This window comes from Rutilus rutilus (assembly GCF_951802725.1).
Source record: "Rutilus rutilus genome assembly, chromosome: 6".
Lineage (NCBI taxonomy): Eukaryota > Metazoa > Chordata > Actinopteri > Cypriniformes > Leuciscidae > Rutilus > Rutilus rutilus.
The window spans coordinates 44,073,216-44,097,263 of record NC_140214.1 but is presented as its reverse complement, the minus strand read 5'-3'; the positions used below and the strand labels follow the sequence as shown (position 1 = coordinate 44,097,263).

General features: G+C 40.3%; 1 protein-coding gene and 1 long non-coding RNA gene across 2 annotated transcripts in view; one reads left to right on the top strand and one right to left on the bottom strand.

Moving 5' to 3' along the window:
* The window catches only part of LOC311292519 (uncharacterized protein), a 679,077-nt gene that overhangs the window by 345,248 nt on the left and 309,781 nt on the right, over positions 1-24,048 (bottom strand). The gene's annotated exons all lie outside the window — the stretch shown is intronic.
* LOC311292582 lies at positions 7,033-8,102 on the top strand. Its single transcript, XR_014627757.1, has 3 exons — positions 7,033-7,124; positions 7,573-7,689; positions 7,914-8,102. It is a non-coding gene; the product is annotated as an uncharacterized lncRNA (long non-coding RNA).

The following is a 24,048-nucleotide window of genomic DNA, read 5'->3' as shown; positions in this document are numbered from 1 at the left end:
ATGTCAAAACCGTTTGAAATATTTAATATCCGTTCACAATTTAGCATCTTTAATGTATTTTCATCATGTTGAAAAAGTTTGATGTGAATAAATAAACCACTTAGCAGGAGTGGGTAAAAATTCAGAGGCTGAATTTGCAAATAAATCCACATTCAAACCAAAATATCTGACTTTCTTTTGTTCAGAGCTAATAACTGTATATTAGAAAGTTGTCCGGCTCGATGAGACCAATGTACGTACTGATTTTTAAAACTGTGGGTAAAACTAACCCCCCCACTTTTGTCAAAAGCATTTTGAAAGTGACACACTTCCTGCTGCCAGTTGGTGGCGCTATAACTTTGACTCACAATAGTTACATCCATCTGATCGGCCTCTTACCACGAACACACTGGTGAAGTTTCATCAAGATCCGTTAATGTATGCAGAAGTTATACCACTTCGTGTTTCTCTTTTCTCGCCATAAATTCGTTTCCTCGCCACGGCCAAACCGTTCGAGATATCAAAAATCCGTCCGCAATTTAGAATCCTCAATGTCCTGACTTCATGCACACCGAGTTTGGTGGGGATTGGATGAATTCTCTAGGAGGAGTACTTCGCATTCCACAGCAAGCGTTCTCCAAACAACCCATAATTGCCGACTTCCTGTTGGGCTGGCGTAAAACTTAGAGCACGAAAGTTGTTCAGCCCGATGTGATCTATATGTGTACCGAGTTTCATATCATTACATGCAAGTGTGTTTGATTTATGGACAAGTGTTCGGATCCCGTTCCAGGGGGCGCTGTTGAGCCCCCCTGCCACGCCCGGGTACCAGCTTCAGCCCGGCCCTGATGGCCGCAGGTTCTGACCTGTGTGCAAAGTTTCAAGAGTTTTCGAGCACGTTAAGGGCCCCAAAAGCCCCTGAAACCTTGAAACACACTGAAATCAATTGGAAATTCCCTCCCACCCCTCACACACACAGAGACAGAGAGAGAGAGAGAGAGAAAATTCTCCAAAAAATCACATTCAAACCAAAATATCTGACTTCCTGTTGCTCTCAGCTAATAAGTGTGAATTAGAAAGTTGTCCGGTTTAATGAGAACAATATACATAGCGAGTTTAGTGACTCTATGTAAAACTAAGCCCCCATTTTTGACTAAAGGTGGCGCTACTGAGCCCCTCACCACGCCCGTTTCTGAAACTTTGCACATGTCTACTGGCTAATAAATGTGATGTGTCTGTCGAGTTTCATGCAATTTCAAGTATGTTAAGAGTCTCAAAAGCATCAAAAAAGAATATTAAAGTTTGATGCGTTGCCACGGCAACAGTATCTAAGATATCAATAAACCTTTCACAGGTCTACATCTGCCGTGTGTCCACATTATTCACATAAAGTTTGAAGCAAATCGGGTTAAAATAAGAGGGTGATTTCAAAGCATTTTGAAAGTGACACACTTCCTGCTGCCAGTTGGTGGCGCTATAACTTTGACTCACAATAGTCACATCAATGTGATCAGCCTCTGAGCAAGAACACTCTGCTGAAGTTTTATCAAGATCAGTCAATGTATGCAGAAGTTATAATACACTTCCTGTGTCCCATTATTCGCCATAAATTCGTTTCCTCGCCACAGCCAAACCGTTCGAGATATCAAAAATCCCCTGGCAATTTTTCATCCTCAATGTCTTGACTTCATGCACACCGAGTTTGGTGCTGACCGGGTGAATTCCCTAAGAGAAGTGTTTCAAATTCCTAAGCATGCATTTCCAAACAACCCTAAATAGTCGACTTCCTGTTGGGCTGGCGTAAAACTTAGAGCATGAAAGTTGTGCGGCCCGATGAGATCTATATGTGTTCCGAGTTTCATATTATTACATGCAAGCGTGTTTGATTTATGGACCAAGTTTTCGGACCCCGTTCCAGGGGGCGCTGTTGAGCCTCCCTGCCACGCCCGGGTACCAGCTTCAGCCCGGCCCTGATGGCCGCGGGTTCTGACTCGTGTGCAAAGTTTCAAGAGTTTTTGAGCATGTTAAGAGCCCCAAAAATGCCTGAATAGTCGTAAGAAAAATAATAATAAATATAGCTGCGAGCAGCGATTGCGGGCCCAAGCCGGTGGCACCGCCACCCCGGTGCCTTTAGTTACCTAAAGGCACCGGGGATGGCGGTGCCACCGGCTTTGGCCCTCCATCGCTGCTCGCAGCTATATTTATATATATATATATATATATATATATATATATATATATATATACACACACACACACACATATATATATTTTATTTTGCGATGTATATTTATATATTTTTTTTGCGATGTATTTGGATGCTAAACTATTCTTTATTATAGGCTTTGTACTTCACTCGTGTTCCAATATCGATGGAAAAAATCATCCTCTTCACGCGCGCAAAAATGTGCTTGGAAACATCACAGTGGAGCTCTGCTTACTGTGAATGGTACAGATTGTACTACTGACTATTTAAACAGAGCAGTGTAATTCGTTTATGTTAGGTTGACTATTTTTATTATTATATTGTATTAGGGCTATAATGAATGTCAAGATTGCAATTCTGGAATGTGTGTGTGACGCGGTTGCGGTTGAACAGTGGACACAAAAACATAAATAAAATGTTTTAGTTAATTCCTACATCCATAGGAATACATTGAAAATGCTCGCTCTACTCCGCACCATTATCAATGTCTGTGCGGACGTCTGTATTTTACTAGTATATAGTATACTATAGTTAGCGATTTAAAAGCCCTCAGCGGTGTCACATGTCGATTAACCGGTGGGAAAATTTTTATCACAGTCACATCCCTAATATATTTATATATAAATACAATAGGCCTACCTGAAAGAGAATTTTACTTGCCCGACCAAAGTATAGCCTGATTAGAACGTCAATAACAAAAAAATAACTTATCAATTTATTAATAAGTTATTAATAACTTAATCACTAAAACGAGAGATTATTCTAATTTCATTACATTCATTTTAAGTTGCAATCAGCAGTTAATAATAAATGTATTACTGATCAATGGTAACAAGGTTGCACTGCTGAGGCTCATGCTGCTTCTCCAGGAGAATTGTAAATAAATGAGCGCAGCACACAAAAAAGCAACCCAGTTAACAACATACTGACTATAAAAATTACAAATATGGAGTTTTTATATATTTTATAACATATGATAGAGTTAAGCAACCTCACTTGACGAGTAGGCAACTATTTCCTGAATACAATCACAATTGAAACTGTGACATTGATTTCATACAACAGGTTAATAAACAGTTACAATTAAGTCACTTACATTTTAGATGCAATATTGACTGTTTTTGTTCTGTTTCAGCAGCAAAAATAGTTAAACAAAGATCACAGCAACTTGTTTTCTCATTACTGAATGATTCAGCATTTTGAAACGAATCGCTTGACTCAAAGATTCAATGGTCAATCCATAAACATCTGTCTCAATCATGAATGACTCAGTCATTGGAATGAATCGTTTGAACGAATGAATCAATGACTCGCTCATTAAGATGGTCGCCTGGCGACACCTAATGGCGGTTTAGTGTTATGTTTAAAAGTATCATTCTTTCCAACGTGCACCATTATCAATGTCCGTGCGGACGTCCGTTTTTTTACTTTCACTTTTATATTAGCGATTTAAAAGCACCCGCTCGTGTCACACGTCGCTTAACCGATGGGAAAATATCCTCACAGTCATATACCTAATAAATTTATATTTAAATACAATAGGCCTACCTAGTAAAACGTTTTATATACTATTTTGATATCCTTTTGGACACAAGAGGGCAGTATAGCCCTATGTTTGCTTTTTTGTTGAAACAAATAGCACTAAATAGCCTGTTTTTAACTTTTTCATACTTCTTGAATTGCAAAAACAGAATAAAATAGGTTTAGTTCTAATATTTGTATAATTTTATATAAAAATAAATGGTGTATAATTAAATTTTAAGAATATATGAGATGTTTTCTGATTCCTTTTTTGACATTATTTTAATCCCTCGCCATGTCAAAACCGTTTGAGATATTCAATATCCGTTCTCAATTTAGCATCTTTAATGTATTTTCATCATGTTGAAAAAGTTTGGTGTGAATAAAAAAAAAAACACTTAGCAGGAGTGGGTAAAAAGCAGAGGCTGAATTTGCAAATAAATCCACATTCAAACCAAAATATCTGACTTCCTGTTGGTCCAAGCTAATGACTGCAAATTAGAAAGTTGTCCAGCTCGATGAGACCAATATACTTACTGATTTTTGTAATTGTGGGTAAACCTAACCCCCCCACTTTTGTCAAAAACATTTTGAAAGTGACACACTTCCTGCTGCCAGTTGGTGGCGCTATAACTTTGACTCACAATAGTTACATCCATCTGATCGGCCTCTTACCACGAACACACTGCTGAAGTTTCATCAAGATCAGTTAATGTATGCTGAAGTTATACCACTTCGTGTTTCTCTTTTCTCGCAATAAATGCATTTCCTCACCACGACCAAAGCGTTCGAGATATCAAAAATCCGTCCGCAATTTAGCATCCTCAATGTCTTGACTTCATGCACACCGAGTTTGGTGGCGATTTAATTAATTCTCTAGGAGAAGTGTTTCAAATTCCACAGCAAGCGTTCTCCAAACAACCCATAATTGCCGACTTCCTGTTGGGCTGGTGTAAAACTTAGAGCACGAAAGTTGTTCGGCCCGATGTGATCTATATGTGTACCGAGTTTCATATCATTACATGCAAGTGTGTTTGATTTATGGACAAGTGTTTGGATCCCGTTCCAGGGGGCGCTGTTGAGCCCCCCTGCCACGCCCGGGTACCAGCTTCAGCCCGGCCCTGATGGCCGCAGGTTCTGACCTGTGTGCAAAGTTTCAAGAGTTTTCGAGCACGTTAAGGGCCCCAAAAGCCCCTGAAACCTTGAAACACACTGAAATCAATTGGAAATTCCCTCCCACCCCTCACACACACAGAGACAGAGAGAGAGAGAGAGAGAAAATTCTCCAAAAAATCACATTCAAACCAAAATATCTGACTTCCTGTTGCTCTCAGCTAATAAGTGTGAATTAGAAAGTTGTCCGGTTTAATGAGAACAATATACATAGCGAGTTTAGTGACTCTATGTAAAACTAAGCCCCCATTTTTGACTAAAGGTGGCGCTACTGAGCCCCTCACCACGCCCGTTTCTGAAACTTTGCACATGTCTACTGGCTAATAAATGTGATGTGTCTGTCGAGTTTCATGCAATTTCAAGTATGTTAAGAGTCTCAAAAGCATCAAAAAAGAATATTAAAGTTTGATGCGTTGCCACGGCAACAGTATCTAAGATATCAATAAACCTTTCACAGGTCTACATCTGCCGTGTGTCCACATTATTCACAAAAAGTTTGAAGCAAATCGGGTTAAAATAAGAGGGTGATTTCAAAGCATTTTGAAAGTGACACACTTCCTGCTGCCAGTTGGTGGCGCTATAACTTTGACTCACAATAGTCACATCAATGTGATCAGCCTCTGAGCAAGAACACTCTGCTGAAGTTTTATCAAGATCAGTCAATGTATGCAGAAGTTATAATACACTTCCTGTGTCCCATTATTCGCCATAAATTCGTTTCCTCGCCACAGCCAAACCGTTCGAGATATCAAAAATCCCCTGGCAATTTTTCATCCTCAATGTCTTGACTTCATGCACACCGAGTTTGGTGCTGACCGGGTGAATTCCCTAAGAGAAGTGTTTCAAATTCCTAAGCATGCATTTCCAAACAACCCTAAATAGTCGACTTCCTGTTGGGCTGGCGTAAAACTTAGAGCATGAAAGTTGTGCGGCCCGATGAGATCTATATGTGTTCCGAGTTTCATATTATTACATGCAAGCGTGTTTGATTTATGGACCAAGTTTTCGGACCCCGTTCCAGGGGGCGCTGTTGAGCCTCCCTGCCACGCCCGGGTACCAGCTTCAGCCCGGCCCTGATGGCCGCGGGTTCTGACTCGTGTGCAAAGTTTCAAGAGTTTTTGAGCATGTTAAGAGCCCCAAAAATGCCTGAATAGTCGTAAGAAAAATAATAATAATAATAATAATAATAATAATCCTACCGAAAACAATAGGGCCTTCGCCCTTTCAGGGCTTGGGCCCTAATAATAATAATCCTACCGAAAACAATAGGGCCTTCGCCCTTTCAGGGCTTGGGCCCTAATAATAATAATAATAATCCTAACGAAAACAATAGGGCCTTCGCCCCTTCAGGGCTTGGGCCCTAATAATAATAATCCTAACGAAAACAATAGGGCCTTCGCCCCTTCAGGGCTTGGGCCCTAATAATAATAATAATAAATAATCCTACCGGAAACAATAGGGCCTTCGCCCTTTTTTTTTTTTATTATTAATAATAATAATCCTAACGAAAACAATAGGGCCTTCGCCCTTTCAGGGCTTGGGCCCTAATAATAATAATAATAATAATAAATAATCCTACCGGAAACAATAGGGCCTTCGCCCTTTCAGGGCTTGGGCCCTAATTAGAACTGTTTATGTTAAATATGGTCTGAAAAATGTTCAGAGTGGTTTGCAAATTTGAGTCCGGAAAAGTACGGATTTTTGTATGAATTTGTAGGAACCCTGGACTTGGTTACAACTGCAACAAATTCCAAATGTAAGCACCACATACGGAATCAAACCTAGACTTTTTCATATAAACTAATATTAAACACAACTAGCCAAACATCAGGCATCAGATGATTGATCACTTACTCTGGGACACTGTTAAGTGGGTAAATGTTTTAAAAGGTTCATAATTCGAACACAGTTCACCAGATATGAATGTACCTTAAAATTAAAGCTTGACCAGTCTCTTCTACTAAGAACGTCAAATATGTTGCATTCCATAATATAAGCCAAAACAAAGCTATCATTGTAAAAATAATTTAGACTGCTCTGTATTAAGTGATATAATTGATATGTAATTGTGATGGGTCTCATATTGATTTGAAAGCTTTTTGAAGATGAAGCATCCAAGAACCAATGCTGTGGACTAACTGAGGATCAGAGGGCAGCTGTAAATGAGTTGGCACTGGCATTGGATCTCCCTGTATTAACAGAAACCAACAGGACTTGGCTTCTTCACAATCTGCTTCAACATGCAGTAAGTCCAAAGTTCCAGCATTAAAGAATATATGAAGGATTGGGTCATTTGGGTGTGTAAAGTATTTGTCCCATCTAACTGAACATTTTCATATTTCAGACATGCTTTGTTCTTTTTTTGAATGTACATTCCTTACTTTTCCAGACCTAGTGGTAATTGGACTTTTTCTCATAGTTTGAATGCAACTGAAAAGGGCTTAATGGTGTCTCTAACCCTTTACCAGCATCTCCAGTGCAGTAATTTATGAGTAAATTTATGAAACACTCTCTCCAAGCTCCATACTTAAGATAGCAACAACAGACTGTAATTATTTAATCTGTATGTGACAGATTAAATCATTTTAGACAGTGCAGAATACTTTGAAACAAAATAACATAGTTAAGCATAGTAAAAGGGAAAAAAAATTCTTGGCAGGAAAAATACTATTTTATCCTTCTGATATTTTGAGGTTCTTGGACGAAACGCACGCCAGCTGAAGCAGTTCAAGCAGGGATTGAGGGAATCACGACCTGACACAGTGTCATCGGTTTTTCCACAGCAGTCAATGGCTGAATGCAGTGCTGAGGTATTCCACTTTTTGTCCAACAGTAATTTTAATCGGAAAAAGTGCCATCTGACAATTTTTGTAACTGTGGTATGTATCTTAGTATCAAGGAATATGTTTTGTTGTTATTGGAGCAGTTAGAAATGCAAATAAATGGGACACAACACATACTAAGCCACAAAAGAATGAAACCTGCAAGTGATGATAGAATGTGTATAGTTGTCATAATCATCTTGTGTTCTTAGGTTATTCTAGACCACATCAAATGGCCTGAGGAAGGAGGGTTGGAGGATGATGGAGATGACAGTGGGTACTCAATTGACATAAAATGCAGAATTATGGGGTACTTGCGTCAGTTTATGAAAACAGGTTAATTGCATACTGATATTCTTTTTCCTATGTAATGTCCCTTCTAGTGCTTTCCACTTTTAGTGTTAAACAACTACCCCCACCCACCCCACTCATCCCACACACACACACAATTTCCTTTAATATTAGGATTTTGTAAAGGTACCTTATGGAGAAACTTAAGTTATTATGTTCATTAAAAAAATTCTCTGCATTTTGATTTTGAATATTTCTTATTGGCGGTGGTTTATAGACACCTATTGAGAAGGTGCATTGCCTGTTTGTGTACAACGCATGAAGAAATAAAATAATTATAAGATCTGCCCCTCTGCCATGCTGAGCACTTGTTTTGTCCTACTTGTGAAGTCACATCAACAAAGTGTATTTACTCAGTTATACAAACATGTCAGACATCATAGGAAAAACATGTACACTATGCCCCCTCTGGCGACAAGCGAAACTGCAACACTGCAACTGAACGCGCATGACGTCACGCTAGGGTGACCACCTGCTAATAAGCCCAAGGGGGGACAATGGGTATGTTTCTGAGGGACAATGTGGGACACTGCCTGGCACGGCGGTGCCCCACTGGCAGACTCACTGATAGTGGTTTACCCATTTCTAGCACATACCACCTTGCATAGTATTAATAATGCCCTATTCTCCTAAACGTGTAATTTTTGATGTATGCTCATGAATAGGCCAACCAATGTGTGTTTTTTTCTAAATAAAGACTCATAATATTTTGAACATTCAATGAATTGACAGATGTACTTCCACTTAAGATTTACTATTTAATTTTATTTATTTTTTACTTTAAATAAATTAATAAATTATAATATAAATGTATAGGATTAACAGGAATTGTAGTTGCTCAACACCACAGGAACAATTAAAAAAAAGTATTTAAAAAAAAAATACGATTGACCTCGAATTCCCCTCTCTCCATGTCCGATTGAGAAGGACGTTTTGCAAAGGTCACAAAAAGCCCTCTCGGTATCCCCCTCAACACCTTTCATCCACAAATATTCATTTCCCCATTCTTGTTTCTTGTACTCACACCTTCTCTTTTTAATTGATGATGGCGTTGCCTCTCAGACAGTCTCTTTCTCGAATTTTTCGAATTGGACAGCGCGCATCTAAAAGTTCCTTCCCAGTGTGTCTGGTATGCGCGTGCTGTCATGACAACAACGAAAAAGTTGACAACCTAGTCAGCAGTTCAACTGAGGGGTTTGTGTGGCAACAGTAGCGTGCTGAAATGTCAAGTAATGTTCGTTTGTCGGCTTGGGGCTCGAGTATATAGAGCGACCAACTTTTTTTTGAGCAAGCATAGATTATGCGTGACACGGTCTCAATTTGCGTGACGCGTGAATTGGGCTTCAAACGCTGTGCGCGCACGCGCTACGCGGGACGGGTGGTCACTTTAAATACTTAAAAATAAAACTCTGCCTGCCTCTATGGGAATTTAACATAGGGGTGTACTCACTTATGCACCATGTATTTTAAGGAAGAACATTTATTTATATACAATACATTATTCATTCACAAAGAAAATTGGTGTCCTTAAAGGTTGGATTTTTCCTAATTTTTTAAATTAAGGCATTAAGTTCAATTTCCAAAATATGATTTTTTATTCCTCTTTTTAGTCAACTTTAGCATGGGTGTATTCACTTATGCATTGCACTGTATATATATATATATCATTTGAAAGCTTACAATCTCTAGTCTGATTTTCAAAACAAATTACAGAGCAGTAATTTATCAATTTGCAACAAGAATATTTTCATACTCATAGGGCATGTTCAGACCTTTATTTTGAAATCATGAAAGATTGGTAAAAAACTTGAGTTTGTTTTAAGAGTTTAAAAGATAACATTTATAAAAAATTTGGAGAAAAACATGTCTGAAAATGTTTTAAATGTAAAGAAAAAAAAAGATATATATTCTCCATTTGTGATGCGGTGAGCTATAACGCACATACGTTATGCGTTTATTAGAGGTTAAGTTCAAATCAAATACTTCCAAACTGCCCATACTACTTATGAATAGGATATCTACTTCATAAATTGTATGAAAATTATGGAAATATATGGTTCAGATTGCACAACCCATATATGGCAATGGAGGCACCCTTATATGGTCAGTAATGGAGCTTGGATGTCATCTAGTGAAAAAAATTGGTACTGCGCCCAAACAAAATCTCACTGAAAGCTCATTTTTTGAGATATCAACCTCAAATTTGTTCAGATATTTGGCTTTGATTTTCAGTTTTAGAGTCAAACATATTTTGTAAAATATATATTTTATTATAAAAAATTATGTTTTTACATTGTATATTTTCTATTTATTTTTCACTTTCATAATATATTCCACTTCTACAATTATCTGCCAAATATCTTCTTAAAAACAAGACCAACCATATGTCTATATCCCAAAGAATGCTTGAATTTCAACCATTTAAGTTTAGATAGGCTACTTTTCATGTCTATGTGAAAAAGGGGGTGCAAGTTAAGGGGTTAAGTAATTGTTATGCTACTGTTAAGATATACTGCAAAAAAAAGGCCTGCATCAAATAATTATCAGTACCTTCCTGGAGAAGCCATCAATTCCTCCAAATATCACCATATTGTACCTTAATAGAGAAAGTGAAAAAAGTGTATAAACATCCATAACCTTACTTTTATATAGAACTAGCCCTGCAATAGATTTGTTTGAAAAACACAACCAACCTTATAAGTTTGTGGTTTGTGTCGATATGCATCAGTGATCTGGGGCCTGGGACAGAGTATGTCCTGCGTACCACACAGCGCAACTCTGACATTCTTGATACAATCCCTGCAGTGTCAACTCTGTGCATTGATGCACGGACCCTCCGCCACTGAACTCGATGTCCCCGAGCCTGCAGCAGTCCCAACATCATTCGATACCCGGCGTGTGGGTTGCTGGAGTGAATGTCTGATACCAGAACGTCAAGTTCATCATCAGTTAGGTCACTGTACAGACCCCTCACAGATAATCCCCAATCACTCATACGTCTCTGCAGCGTCCACCTAGAAACCCCTACAAAATTGGCAATGCACTTCACAGATAGGCCCATACTAAGAAGCTCAGCCACATATTCCTCGGATATTATAACTCTGGGGCGGCCACTATTTCCCCTCTCCAGGGAAACTGTTATACATGTTTCCTTGTCATTTTGCTCAGAGACTAGGTGATGTAACTCCGTAAGGGCATCACACACTGCTTGAGGGATCTGAAGTTGGCTTGACACTGCACTGAGTACAACAAGCTCCTGTGAACATACAAACTCCAAATAATCTACATCCAGAGGGGCACGAGCAAGGCAACTTGATAGTCGGATGTAGAGCCTGTCAAGTAAATGACTGAGTAGCATTTCCTAGAGAGAACAAAACTATATTAAAAAAACAATCCTTCTAGCATCTCAACAATGTTGGCTGCCTAAATGATACATTTATGCCAATAAACAATTATTAAAACAAACATGACTGGACTATAATAATTTATAAGTTTTGCATAAATCGAACCTGAAATAAAAGTACTGGAATTATGTTATAGTCATGGCACAGAGAAACATTGATAAATATGACCAAACATTATTGCACTCAGTCTAGCTTAGTTTTGTGAGGAAGCGCCGGTTTCTAAGTGGTTAAGCATCTGTTGCAGGTCAGCTGATTTGGGACACTGCAGGGCACATGGGAGTGAACTAACTATTATTAAACTATGTAAATAGTGATTTTATATTTCATGGAACACACCAATTTGCAGTAATTTTGGATTTAAAACATGCTTTAAATCGCATTGGCTTTATAGAATGTTAATTAACCTGCTCTGTGACTCACTGCAGCTTCTAATTATGCCTACTGGGCAAATAAAATACCTTTACTTTACTATGGTATTCCTATAACGTTACATGTTATCATCCACCAAAAACAAACCAAACCAAAAGAAAGAAAAACACTGTACACATTTGATGTGATATGATACTGACCTGCGAAGACCCACCCTGTTCTGTCATTTTTCTAGAAGGTAAAGCAGAAGAGAATATAAGGAATACATCGTTTAATATGAGAGTATCTTTAATTATGAGACGATTGAATAGCAAACTTAACAGTACAGATAGGCTAGCATTAGCGTTAGTGTAACTTACATTTCGTGAAACAATAAAGGCTAACCCAACTAAGAAACAATGATTACCAACTTAGACGACCAGCGCACATATTAAAACTACTTAAACAAATGTATAACGGTGAATGATTGCAGGGGGAAGATAAGAAAAAAGCATACCTTTATTGGTCCTTCACATCGCCAGTGCGGGAAGATGGTGACGGTTTTTTTCCGCTTTCTCGGTCGCGCGCCGACGGCTCAAACGAGCTCTTCTGATTGGCCGAAATTCTCTGCTCTCTGAACAGGGCCTGCCGCTGCCTCACAGATGCACAAATCACTTTTGCTCCACATTTCACGGAGTATATGGTGCAAAAGTGAGAGCGCGCGGAACTTGTCATTTGAAGGCGAAAAATCTGCGTTTGAGACTCGTAGCAGCAGATTCAAGCAGTTGTAGTAATTGGACTTGCGATTATGTTAGAAAACTATCCAAGAAAAGTAATGCATTTGTGACCAGATGTTCTACAAGTGTGCAACTCTCATTGTATGGATTCACATATTAATTTGCGGGTGTGCAAAATTTGTCCGTGACTTCACATTTTTGATACGGGTGTGTGAATGCGTTTTGCACCATATTTACTGCAGCAACTGTACAAAAAATGTGAGCGTATGAGTTTCTTCATGTGTGACTCGTAGAATAGGATTTGTGCACCTGCAGTGAAGAATGTGTGAAGGTGTAACTGTTGTGTTGTGTTTGTAGGAGAGGAAAAAAAATCTACAAGTTTACAACTCCTAAAAAAAAATTATGTGACTTGTGTGTGACTTTATTGATACACATGTGTGGGTATGCTCTACAGCTACAAATTCCACTCTCACATGTGTTCAGTAGTTTTGCACCAAAAATACCTTCATACGGCCGCCGCCCCTCCCCCACCCACCGAGCGGGAGTCCGTTACCACAGCAACACATTCACTTACAGCAAACAAGCAAACATTCTCTTTATTATATTATATTATATTATATTATATTATATTATATTATATTATATTATATTATATTATATAGAGGAGATCCGTTACAGCAAACTTTCTCTTTATATTATATTATATTATAGAAAAGATCAGTTACAGCAAACATTCTCTTTATATTGTATTATATTATATTATATAATATAGAGAAGATCAGTTACAGCAAACATTCTCTTTATATTATATTATATTATATTATATTATATTATATTATATTATATTATATTATATTATATTATATTATATTATATTATGAGCTTAATAAATACCTACCTAAGTAAATGAAGTAATTAACTACTTTTAAAAGCTATAAATGACTTTTAAATAAATAAATAAATACCGGTGTGACAATCAATTACAGAACAGTTCAATAAATACATAAAAATATATTTAAATAAAATAGTAATTTACTATCGGTAGTGATTTAACATCAGAAAAAGTCATTTGCCATCAGAAAAGCTACTGAATGTGTGTGGAGTTTGGAGCTTATTTTGAGTCTCTGCTGTTGAATTTGTCAATCAGCATCATTTTAACATTGTCCTCGGTTAGGCTGCGTCTGTGCTGTTAGAAGTGTAGAATGGTGGGGGACACGTATCACGCTAAAGCGTGTAATACACACGCTGGTCCACTAGCGGATGCGTGTCAGTGTTACGCTTTGCCTCCTCTAGGCGTGAAAATGACACGCATGATGAAGGTTGAGTACCAGCAGGGGGCGATGATTTCCTCAATGCCAACAACTCCCCACGGACCAAAGAGAGAAGCGATATATTGCATTCTCCAAAATTCCCGCGTCAGGTCGGTCAAAGCCACATATTTTTATTATTCTGTCATTTAAGAAATCCTAACGTTGCTGTAGCCTAACGTTATATTTGTGTGTGTGTGTGTGTGTGTGTGTGTACTGTGGAGATTTTTAATCTATGGTGCTGTTAACGTTACCGTGGTCAATAACATTAATGGAAATAGATATTAATTGGCTAATTATTAATCACAGAAAGCTGCAGTGACTGCATATTATGTTATATTAACATTATAAAAAGTTGTTATGGTCGATGGGAAGTAACTTTTGATAAACCCCGCTGCTTGTTGATGATGATGATGATGATGTTGATGTTGATGATGATGATGATGTTGTTGATGATGATGATGATGATGATGATGATGATGATGATGATGTTGTTGATGATGATGATGATGATGATGATGTTGTTGATGTTGATGATGTTGATGATGATGATGATGATGTTGATGATGATGATGATGTTGTTGTTGATGATGATGTTGATGATGATGATGATGTTGTTGATGTTGATGATGATGATGTTGATGATGATGATGATGATGTTGTTGATGTTGATGTTGATGATGATGATGATGATGATGATGATGATGATGATGATACAGCAGCCATGTCACCCTGTAGCCCAAGACTGGTTGCCCACTGAAGCTAAGCAGGGCTGAGCCTGGTTAGTACCTGGATGGGAGACCTCCTGAGAAAACCAGGTTGCTGCTGGAAGAGGTGTTAGTGAGGCCAGCAGGGGGCGCTCACCCTGTGGTCTGTGTGGGTCCTAACACCCCAGTGTAGTGACGGGGACACTATACTGTCAAAGAGCACCGTCCTTCGGAAGAGACGTTAAACCGAGGTCCTGACTCTCTGTGGTCATTAAAAATCCCAGGATGTCTTTCGAAAGAGTAGGGGTGTAACCCCGGCATCCTGGCCAAATTTGTCCCTTGGCCTCTGTCCATCATGGCCTCCTAATCATCCCCATATACTGATTGGCTTCATCACTGTCTCCTCTCCACCAGTAACCTGGTGTGTGGTGGGCGTTCTGGCGCAATATGGCTGCCGTCGCATCATCCAAGTGGATGCTGCACATTGGTGGTGGTTGAGGAGATTCCCCCCTTCCATGTAAAGTGCTTTGAGTGCCGAGAAAAGCGCTATATAAATGTAATGAATTATTATTATTATTATTAATTATTATTATTATTATTATTATTATTATTATATGCGCGGATTTCGATCCTGAAATATCGATCCTGATGTTGTATCTATTCTAAAGGATCTATCCACACATAAAAAATATCCTAAGGTGTTTTTTTTAAACCAGCAACTTTATTTATTTAGCACAAATTTATTTTATTCAGAAAGTATGCATTAAATTGATTAAACGTGACAGTAAAGGCTTTTGCATTGTTACACAAATATATATATTTCATGTAATGTTAAATGCTGTCCTAATAATTATGATGCTGAAAATTCAGCTTTGATCACAGGAGTAAATTACATTTTAACATATTAAATGGAAAACAGATCGCCTGTTTTAAATTGCAATAATATTTCACAATATTTGTTTTTTCAAAGATTTACTGCATTTTTGGTCAAATAAATGCAGCCTTGGTGAGCAGATTAGACTTCTTTCAACATTAAACATCTTACCGACCCCAAACTTTTGAAAAGTAGCGCATATGTAACATTTACTATAATTATGCTAGTTTGTGCTAAGGGTGTCACGTTGAATTATCGAATCAAAAAATGGAATCGTCGATGCTGCTACGCCCCATATGTCACGTCAGCTCGGCTTGCCTGAATGCCTGTAATAGGTAAAATTGCAAATTTCTCATTGCAGCTGCACAGCGAGAGCATCATAGCTCGTCTGGGCGAGCTGATTGGCTGTGCTGCGGCAACTGCACGAACCTGCATGCTTGGCGCCCTGCCAACCTCGAGCGCGCCAATTTGGACGCGGCTGAAGTGTATACATTTTTTTATCGAGAATCGAATCGAACCGTGACTTTAGAATCGAAAATGTAATCGAATAGAGGATTTGGAGAATCGTGACACCCTTAGTTTGTGCAATTCAGTTTATTTGGATTGATCGTTAAAGTTCAAATGGATTGTGTTATGTTCTGTAATTGTTGTTAATAAATCTGTCAGAAGAAAATGTGCAAAAGTTTTAGCTATTGGGGTACAACAGTGGCAGTCCTTTAAAAATGAACAATGGTTTTACTACGGTAACCATACACACGACTAATTACAGGCGCATCGAGAGCACAAATCACCAATTATTTTAGAGGTCATGAAAATGTATTCACATTTAGCATATTAATGATGCATTCACCACCTCATATATCACGACACACTGCTTCTGTTCATGAATGCAGTTTACATGCTGAATATGCATTGTGCAATAACAGAATCACAGTTATCTTCTTTATGTTGTTACAGTTCTGCATCTATAATATGGCAAATCCAGGAAGCCTTGCTGCAAGAGAATTAACTGTGTTTTTGTTTTCCTTTGTCCAACAGCTCCTGTTTTACCCACCATCCTTCCCTGTTACCTCCACCTGTATCTCTTTATAAGAAAACCAACGGCTCTCTTAAGAGCCACTCCTATACTCCTCTTACTACCTCTCTCTCTCTCTCTCTCTCTCTCTCTCTCTCTCTCTCTCTCTCTCTCTCCCTCTCACACTCACTCACTCTCTCTCTCTCTCTCTCTCACACACACTCTCTCTATTTCTAATTCTCTCACACACACTCTCTATCTATTTCTAATTCTCTCTCACACACACTCTCTCTCTCTCTCTCTCTCTCTCTCTCTCTCTCTCTCTCTCTCTCTCTCTCTCTCTCTCTCTCTCAAATTCAAATTCAAATTCAAATGAGCTTTATTGGCATGACTTGTAAAGTATTGCCAAAGCATTGGCCATTACATAAATGGACATTACATACACAAATAATCAATAAATTCAATAAATCAATCAATCAGTAAACAAATGCATGAATACATTTATATATATAAAAAAAAAAAAAAACACCTATGTACATTTGTACCAACATTCAGACAAGATGAGAATGATTCTGACTTTAGTTTTGTCCACTGGCTGACTCTCTGAGTTTGTGGCAGGCCGTCACATATTTTGCTGCTGTTGTGATTGAGCTGGAGTTCTCTCCCAGAATATGCTTTAATTTTTCTGAATTTGGTAGTGCCATAAAATTTGGTTCTAGTTGTTGGAATCTAGTGAAATAGTCTGATCTAATACTGTGATAGTGATCACAGTGTATCAGGAAGTGTTCCTCTGTCTCCACCTCTCTCTCAGAGCACAGTGAACACAGCCTCTGCTCTCTCGGCTGCCATCTCTGCCTGTGCCGGCCTCTCTCTACAGCCAGACTGTGGTCACACACACACACACACACACACACCACTCTCTACAGCCAGACTGTGGTCACACACACACACACACAGACAGACACACACACACACACACACACACACACACCTCTCTCTACAGCCAGACTGTGGTCACTCAGCCTGTACTTGGTCAGGGTCTTTCTCACTTTATGCTCTTTCACACAGCTCAGGTATTCTGCTGGTGTATAATCTCTTTTCAGGTGTAAATAGAGTTCCATCTTCTTTTGTGATTTAGTAGCATCTTTCCAATAGGTAATGTAATTTTGTTTTTGTAATTTAATAATTTGGTTGGGCCAGATAGTGCTGTGCTGGTCTGGCTGTAGTTTCAGCATGAGCTGAGAGAGTGCGCTCCGGTGCCGGTTCTGCTCCTGACACCGCAGGGCCTCAGCCTGGTATGAGCTCGGGTCACTGCGCTCCGGTGCCGGTTCTGCTCCTGACACCGCAGGGCCTCAGCCTGGTATGAGCTCGGGTCACTGCGGTCCGGTGCCGGTTCTGCTCCTGACACCGCAGGGCCTCAGCCTGGTATGAGCTCGGGTCACTGCGGTCCGGTGCCGGTTCTGCTCCTGACACCGCAGGGCCTCAGCCTGGTATGAGCTCGGGTCACTGCGGTCCGGTGCCGGTTCTGCTCCTGACACCGCAGGGCCTCAGCCTGGTATGAGCTCGGGTCACTGCGCTCCGGTGCCGGTTCTGCTCCTGACACCGCAGGGCCTCAGCCTGGTATGAGCTCGGGTCACTGCGGTCCGGTGCCGGTTCTGCTCCTGACACCGCAGGGCCTCAGCCTGGTATGAGCTCGGGTCACTGCGGTCCGGTGCCGGTTCTGCTCCTGACACCGCAGGGCCTCAGCCTGGTATGAGCTCGGGTCACTGCGGTCCGGTGCCGGTTCTGCTCCTGACACCGCAGGGCCTCAGCCTGGTATGAGCTCGGGTCACTGCGCTCCGGTGCCGGTTCTGCTCCTGACACCGCAGGGCCTCAGCCTGGTATGAGCTCGGGTCACTGCGCTCCGGTGCCGGTTCTGCTCCTGACACCGCAGGGCCTCAGCCTGGTATGAGCTCGGGTCACTGCGCTCCGGTGCCGGTTCTGTTCCTGACACCACAGGGCCTCAGCCTGGTATGAGCTCGGGTCACTGCGCTCCGGTGCCGGTTCTGCTCCTGACACCGCAGGGCCTCAGCCTGGTATGAGCTCGGGTCACTGCGCTCCGGTGCCGGTTCTGTTCCTGACACCACAGGGCCTCAGCCTGGTATGAGCTCGGGTCACTGCGCTCCGGTGCCGGTTCTGCTCCTGACACCGCAGGGCCTCAGCCTGGTATGAGCTCGGGTCACTGCGCTCCGGTGCCGGTTCTGCTCCTGACACCGCAGGGCCTCAGCCTGGTATGAGCTCGGGTCACTGCGCTCCGGTGCCGGTTCTGCTCCTGACACCGCAGGGCCTCAGCCTGGTATGAGCTCGGGTCACTGCGCTTCAGGTGCTGGTAGAACTTCACAGCTCTTTTTTGGATAGTGATCAGCAGGGGGTATTGTCCTAATTCAGCTCTGCACGAGTTGTTTGGTGTCGCTCTGTTTACTTTTAGGATGCTTTTACAAATTTGGGTTTGCAGAGTTTCGATTTCCTCTTTTTCCCATTTTGAGAAATCTTGGGTTTTGAGAGGTCCCCATATCTCGCTGCCATACAGAGCAATGGGTTCGATTATTGCTTTTAGGATTTTTAGCCATGTTTGAATTGGAATTTCATGTCGAATAGTGTTTTTAATCATGTAGAAGACTCTCATTGCTTTCGCTTTCAGTTCATTCACAGCCAGATTAAAGTTACCTGTTGAACTCAGCTTTAGTCCCAGATATGTGTATTCGTGGGTGTGTTGGAGGACTTGGTTTCCTGCTCTGAAGACGTATTTATTTTCCCTACACCTGGATCTATTTTGAAAAATCATTATTTTTGTTTTAGCGAAGTTAATTTTGAGAGCCCACGTTAGACTGAATGTCTCCACGACGTCGAGGAGCTGTTGTAGTCCCTCTTTTGTTTCTGACAGAATGACTAGATCATCTGCAAAGAGGAGACATCTGACCTCTGAGTCCGTCAGGGTTGGGCCGGGGGCAGTGGAGGTATTCAAGGCTTTGGCTAATTCATTTATATAAATGTTAAATAGAGTGGGGCTCAATGGGCAACCTTGTCTGACTCCTTGATTTTGGGGGAAAAATTCTGTTCGACTATTCCCTATTTTTACAGCACATGTGTTGTTTTTATACATGGTGTTTATCAAATCAAATGTTTTCCCTCCAATCCCATTTTCCAGTAGTTTTAGGAAGAGTCCTTCGTGCCAGATCGAGTCGAAAGCCTTCTCAAAGTCAATAAAGCAAGCGAAGACTTTAGATTTATTCTGGTAAACATGTTTGTCGATGATGGTGTGGAGGGTGTAGATGTGGTCAGATGTTCTGTGTTTGGGCAGAAAACCAATCTGACTTTTGTCCAGAATTTTGTGTGTTTTGAGAAAGTTCTGCAGTCTTACATTAATAATCGAACAGAATATTTTCCCCAGGTTGCTATTGACACATATGCCTCGGTAATTGTTTGGCTCATATTTGTCTCCTTGTTTAAAGATGGGTGTAATCAGGCCTTGGTTCCAGGAGTCGGGGAAATATCCTACACTCAAAACTATGTTGAATAATTTGATTATTGCGGTTTTGAATTTGTCGTTGGTGTATTTGATCATTTCATTTAATATTCCATCAATGCCGCATGCCTTGTTGGGTTTTAAAGCATGTAGTCTCTCTGTAAGCTCATCTACAGTGATTGGGAAATCTAGGGGGTTCTGGTTGTCTTTATTTTTTTCTTTCAGGATTTCTAATTTGGTTTTTAATTCATTTCGAGCAGGATTTGTTTCAGGTGTTTTGTACAGATTTTCAAAGTGTGTCCTCCATATGTCCCCATTTTGAATGGCCAGTTCCTCCTGCTGTGGTCTATAGAGAGTGTTCCAGTTGTTCCAGAAGTTACTGGTATTTATGGACTCCTCCATTTCTTGAAATAATTGTTCAGTGTGTTTTTCCTTTTTTACTCTTAGAGTTTGTTTGTACAGTCTAAGAGCTTCATGATACTGATGGCGTAGTTCTTCATTGTCAGGATCTCTGTGTTTTTGATTTGACAGATTTCGGACTGTTGTTCGGGTATGTTTGCACTCACTGTCAAACCACGTTTCGTTGGTGTTTTTTGGTTTCCTTTTTGATGATTTCTTTTTCAAATTGCACATGGATGCTGTTTGGTGGAGTATGTTGGTAATGTCACTTAGTGCCAGATTTATGCCTAATTTATTTTGTGAATATGTGTTAGTTATAAATTTGTCTAATAATAATTTGATAGTTTGGCTTTCTATTGCATTTTGATAGTTTTCTGTGCTGTTTTTTGTCCACTTGTAGGGCTGTTGCAGCTTCAGTAAATGAGAGGGCTGTCTGCGTGATTCATTGGTATGAGTTCGTCTTAAATATAGCGTAATTGTACAGTGGTCTGACAGAGGTGTTTGAGGACTGACTGTGAATGCTCTGAGATGCACTGGGTCAATGTCTGTGATGAAATAATCGACAGTACTGTTGCCCAGGAAAGAATTAAAGGTATAACAACCAAAAGAGTCTCCCCATATGCGACCGTTCACTATATACAGGCCCAGTGATCGACAGAGCTCAAGTAGACTTCTCCCACTTCTGTTTGTGAATTGGTCATAATTATTTCTGAGCTGGTATGAGGGCAGAGGGTGGCTGGTGTTTGTATACTTGTCTCCCTGTGTGCTGATAAAGTCTGGTTCGTTTCCAGTTCTGGCGTTTAAATCGCCACACATTAACACATTCCCTTTGGTCTGGAAATGGCTAATCTCATCTTGCAGGATGGAGAAGGTGTCTTCACTGTAATAGGGAGACTCGGCTGGGGGGAGGTATATAGCACACAAGAATATGTCCCGGTCTGTGGAGACGATGTCTTTTTGGATTTTTAACCAAATGTAAAATTTTCCGATTTGTATGGTTTTGATTGAGTCTATGAGATTTTCTCTATACCATATCAGCATCCCCCCTGACTCTCTGCCCTGAGTCACCCCTCTTAGTTTCGTTGATGGTAGAACTACTTCCCTAAATCCAGTCGGGCAGCCAGTGGACAAATCCCTAACATTCCATGTTTCCTGCAGTATTATGATGTCAGAATCATGAATTTCCTTTTTAAAGTCTGAATGTTGGCTCTTAATACCAAAAACAGAGGACCTCAGTCCTTGAATATTCCAACATGTGACTTTTAGAGAATATGAGCTCATTAAATAATTACATTTGTTATTTCAAAACAAGACAGACATCAGTATATTGAATTGACAAATCAAGAAGAATATATTAATATTATGATGTATCTAAGAATATAAATCAATTGCATAAACCAAGTAAAATAAATATGCAAAGACATCATATACATATTAGGCTATATATGTATATACATACACATACACACTCATATATACACATATTCGTACTTTTTTTTTTTTTTTTTATTAATATGAGGTTTCTAAGAATCTGATACAAAATAAACATAAAATAAAAATAAATACACATCCATACTTTTTTTTTTTTTTTTTTTTTCTCAAGAAGAATAAATAATAGGTTTCTAAGAATCGGTTTTAAAAATAAATAGAAATAAAACACTCACACCACACACATACACACGCACACACGCACGCATACAGACATTTTCTTGTGTATATCTTTTCTTTCTTTTTTTTCGTCACTAACCCATGAGGTGTGAGCACAGCAGAGTCAGCATGTGCTGGATGTGTGAGAGGTCTCTGGATGGAGATGAGGCCGGCTGGCTGTGGACTGTGCTGGGGTGGGTCAGTGATCGGCTGGCTGCTTCAGCGTAGCTCCGGCTGCCCGGCTGCTGCTCCTGCTGATGTTCGTGTGGATGAGAAGGCGAGGGGGCTGCAGGCCGGGTCATGCGGTGTCTTCCAGGGGGAAACACAGGGCTTGTCGTGGGGCTCCTCCGGTCAGAGGTGAAGGGGTGGTGTTTTGAGGGGTGTCCCTGCAGTGGCTCTATGGGGTGTCCATGAGGTCGCTGTGGTGCGCTGGAGCTGCGTTTGAGTGCGATGTCCTTCAGGGTTTTGGCAAAGATGGGTTTGGCACACATTACAGTTTTATACAGTCGCCAGGACCTGTTTCTCAATACCTATGTCACTATTTGAAAACTCTTCACACAGTGATCACAGCATCAGTGTATGTGTGTGGGGTGGGGGGCCCACCGTAACCCTCAGTTCACCCCGTGTATTACCTGAAGCGGCTCAGATCGGGGAATAGCAGAGGGGACTTCTCCTCTTTCGAGATACTGGAGTCTCGATCTCAGCATCGCTATGGTCATCTTCCCACAGTGGGTTCATGACTCCTCCATGAACACTACCTCATCACGCTTATGGCCCAGACACATGAGGCAGTGATCGAGACTGTCAGACGGGCCAGTTTGATCTGTATGTCAGCATCAGGGAATAACATTATAATCTTGTTCACGGTAGAGAAAGCTGCTTACATGTACAGAAGTAACAGTGAAGACTTAAATGTAAACACAGCTTTTGTGTCTTTATCAGCTTTTCCACACATATATACTGGCCCTGATAATCATCACAAATACTGACGCTTGCTCCATTTCTGTAAATCCATTTTAATGAATGAATGACTGACTGACCCAGGTAGCAAACCTGCCTGAAGTTGGCCCCCTACCCAACGCAAAACGTCGTCAAACTATGCTCAATCGTTTGTGCTCCGTTTGTGCTGTAAAAAGTTTTGTTTGTGCTGTTTCCGTTTTTTAGATATTAAAATAATATTTTTAGGTCATTCTGAGGTCACTCAGCCCCCCCCCCCCCCCCCCCCACATGCTCCAAATTCACCCAAAATAGTCTAGTTCGTTTGTGCTTCGTTTGTGCTGGTTTGTGCCGGTAAAATTTTCGTTTGTGCTGCGTTGGGTTTTAAAATATCAGAAATTAAATTATAGACGATGACGTCACCAGCCCCCCCACATGCTTCAAATTCACCCAAAATAGTCTTGTTCGTTTGTGCTGGTTTGTGCCGTTAAAATTTTCGTTTGTGCTGCGTTGGGTTTTAAAATATCAGAAATGAAATCAAATTAAATGTTGATATTTTTTAAGCCTATACAAGGCTGACTGAATAAAATAGATCAATCAATGGTCACAAGATCAAAAATAGACAGCTCTGTATTTTTGTGTGAAGTTAGTCAGTAGCCTCAGTGCCGGCCCGAGCCTTTTGGGGGCCCTAAGGCAAGGCAAGGCAAGGCAAGGCAAGTTTATTTATATAGCACATTTCATACACAATGGCAATTCAAAGTGCTTTACATAGAAGAAATTAAAATAATAAAAGAAATAAGAATAATTAAAACAGTTTAGAAAAATAAAATAAAACACAGTACAAACAGTCGGACGAACATTGGCACAGTGCTCATTCAGTAAATGCATAGTTAAACAGATGTGTTTTGAGTCTGGATTTGAAAGTGACTACTGTAGGAGCACATCTGATCTCCTCTGGAAGCTGGTTCCAGCTGCGGCTGGCATAATAGCTAAAAGCGGACTCGCCATGCTTAGAGTGAACCCTTGGTATTTCTAGCTGATATGATCCTAATGATCTGAGTGATCTGTTGGGTTTATATTCAGTGAGCATATCTGCAATGTATTGAGGTCCTAGGCC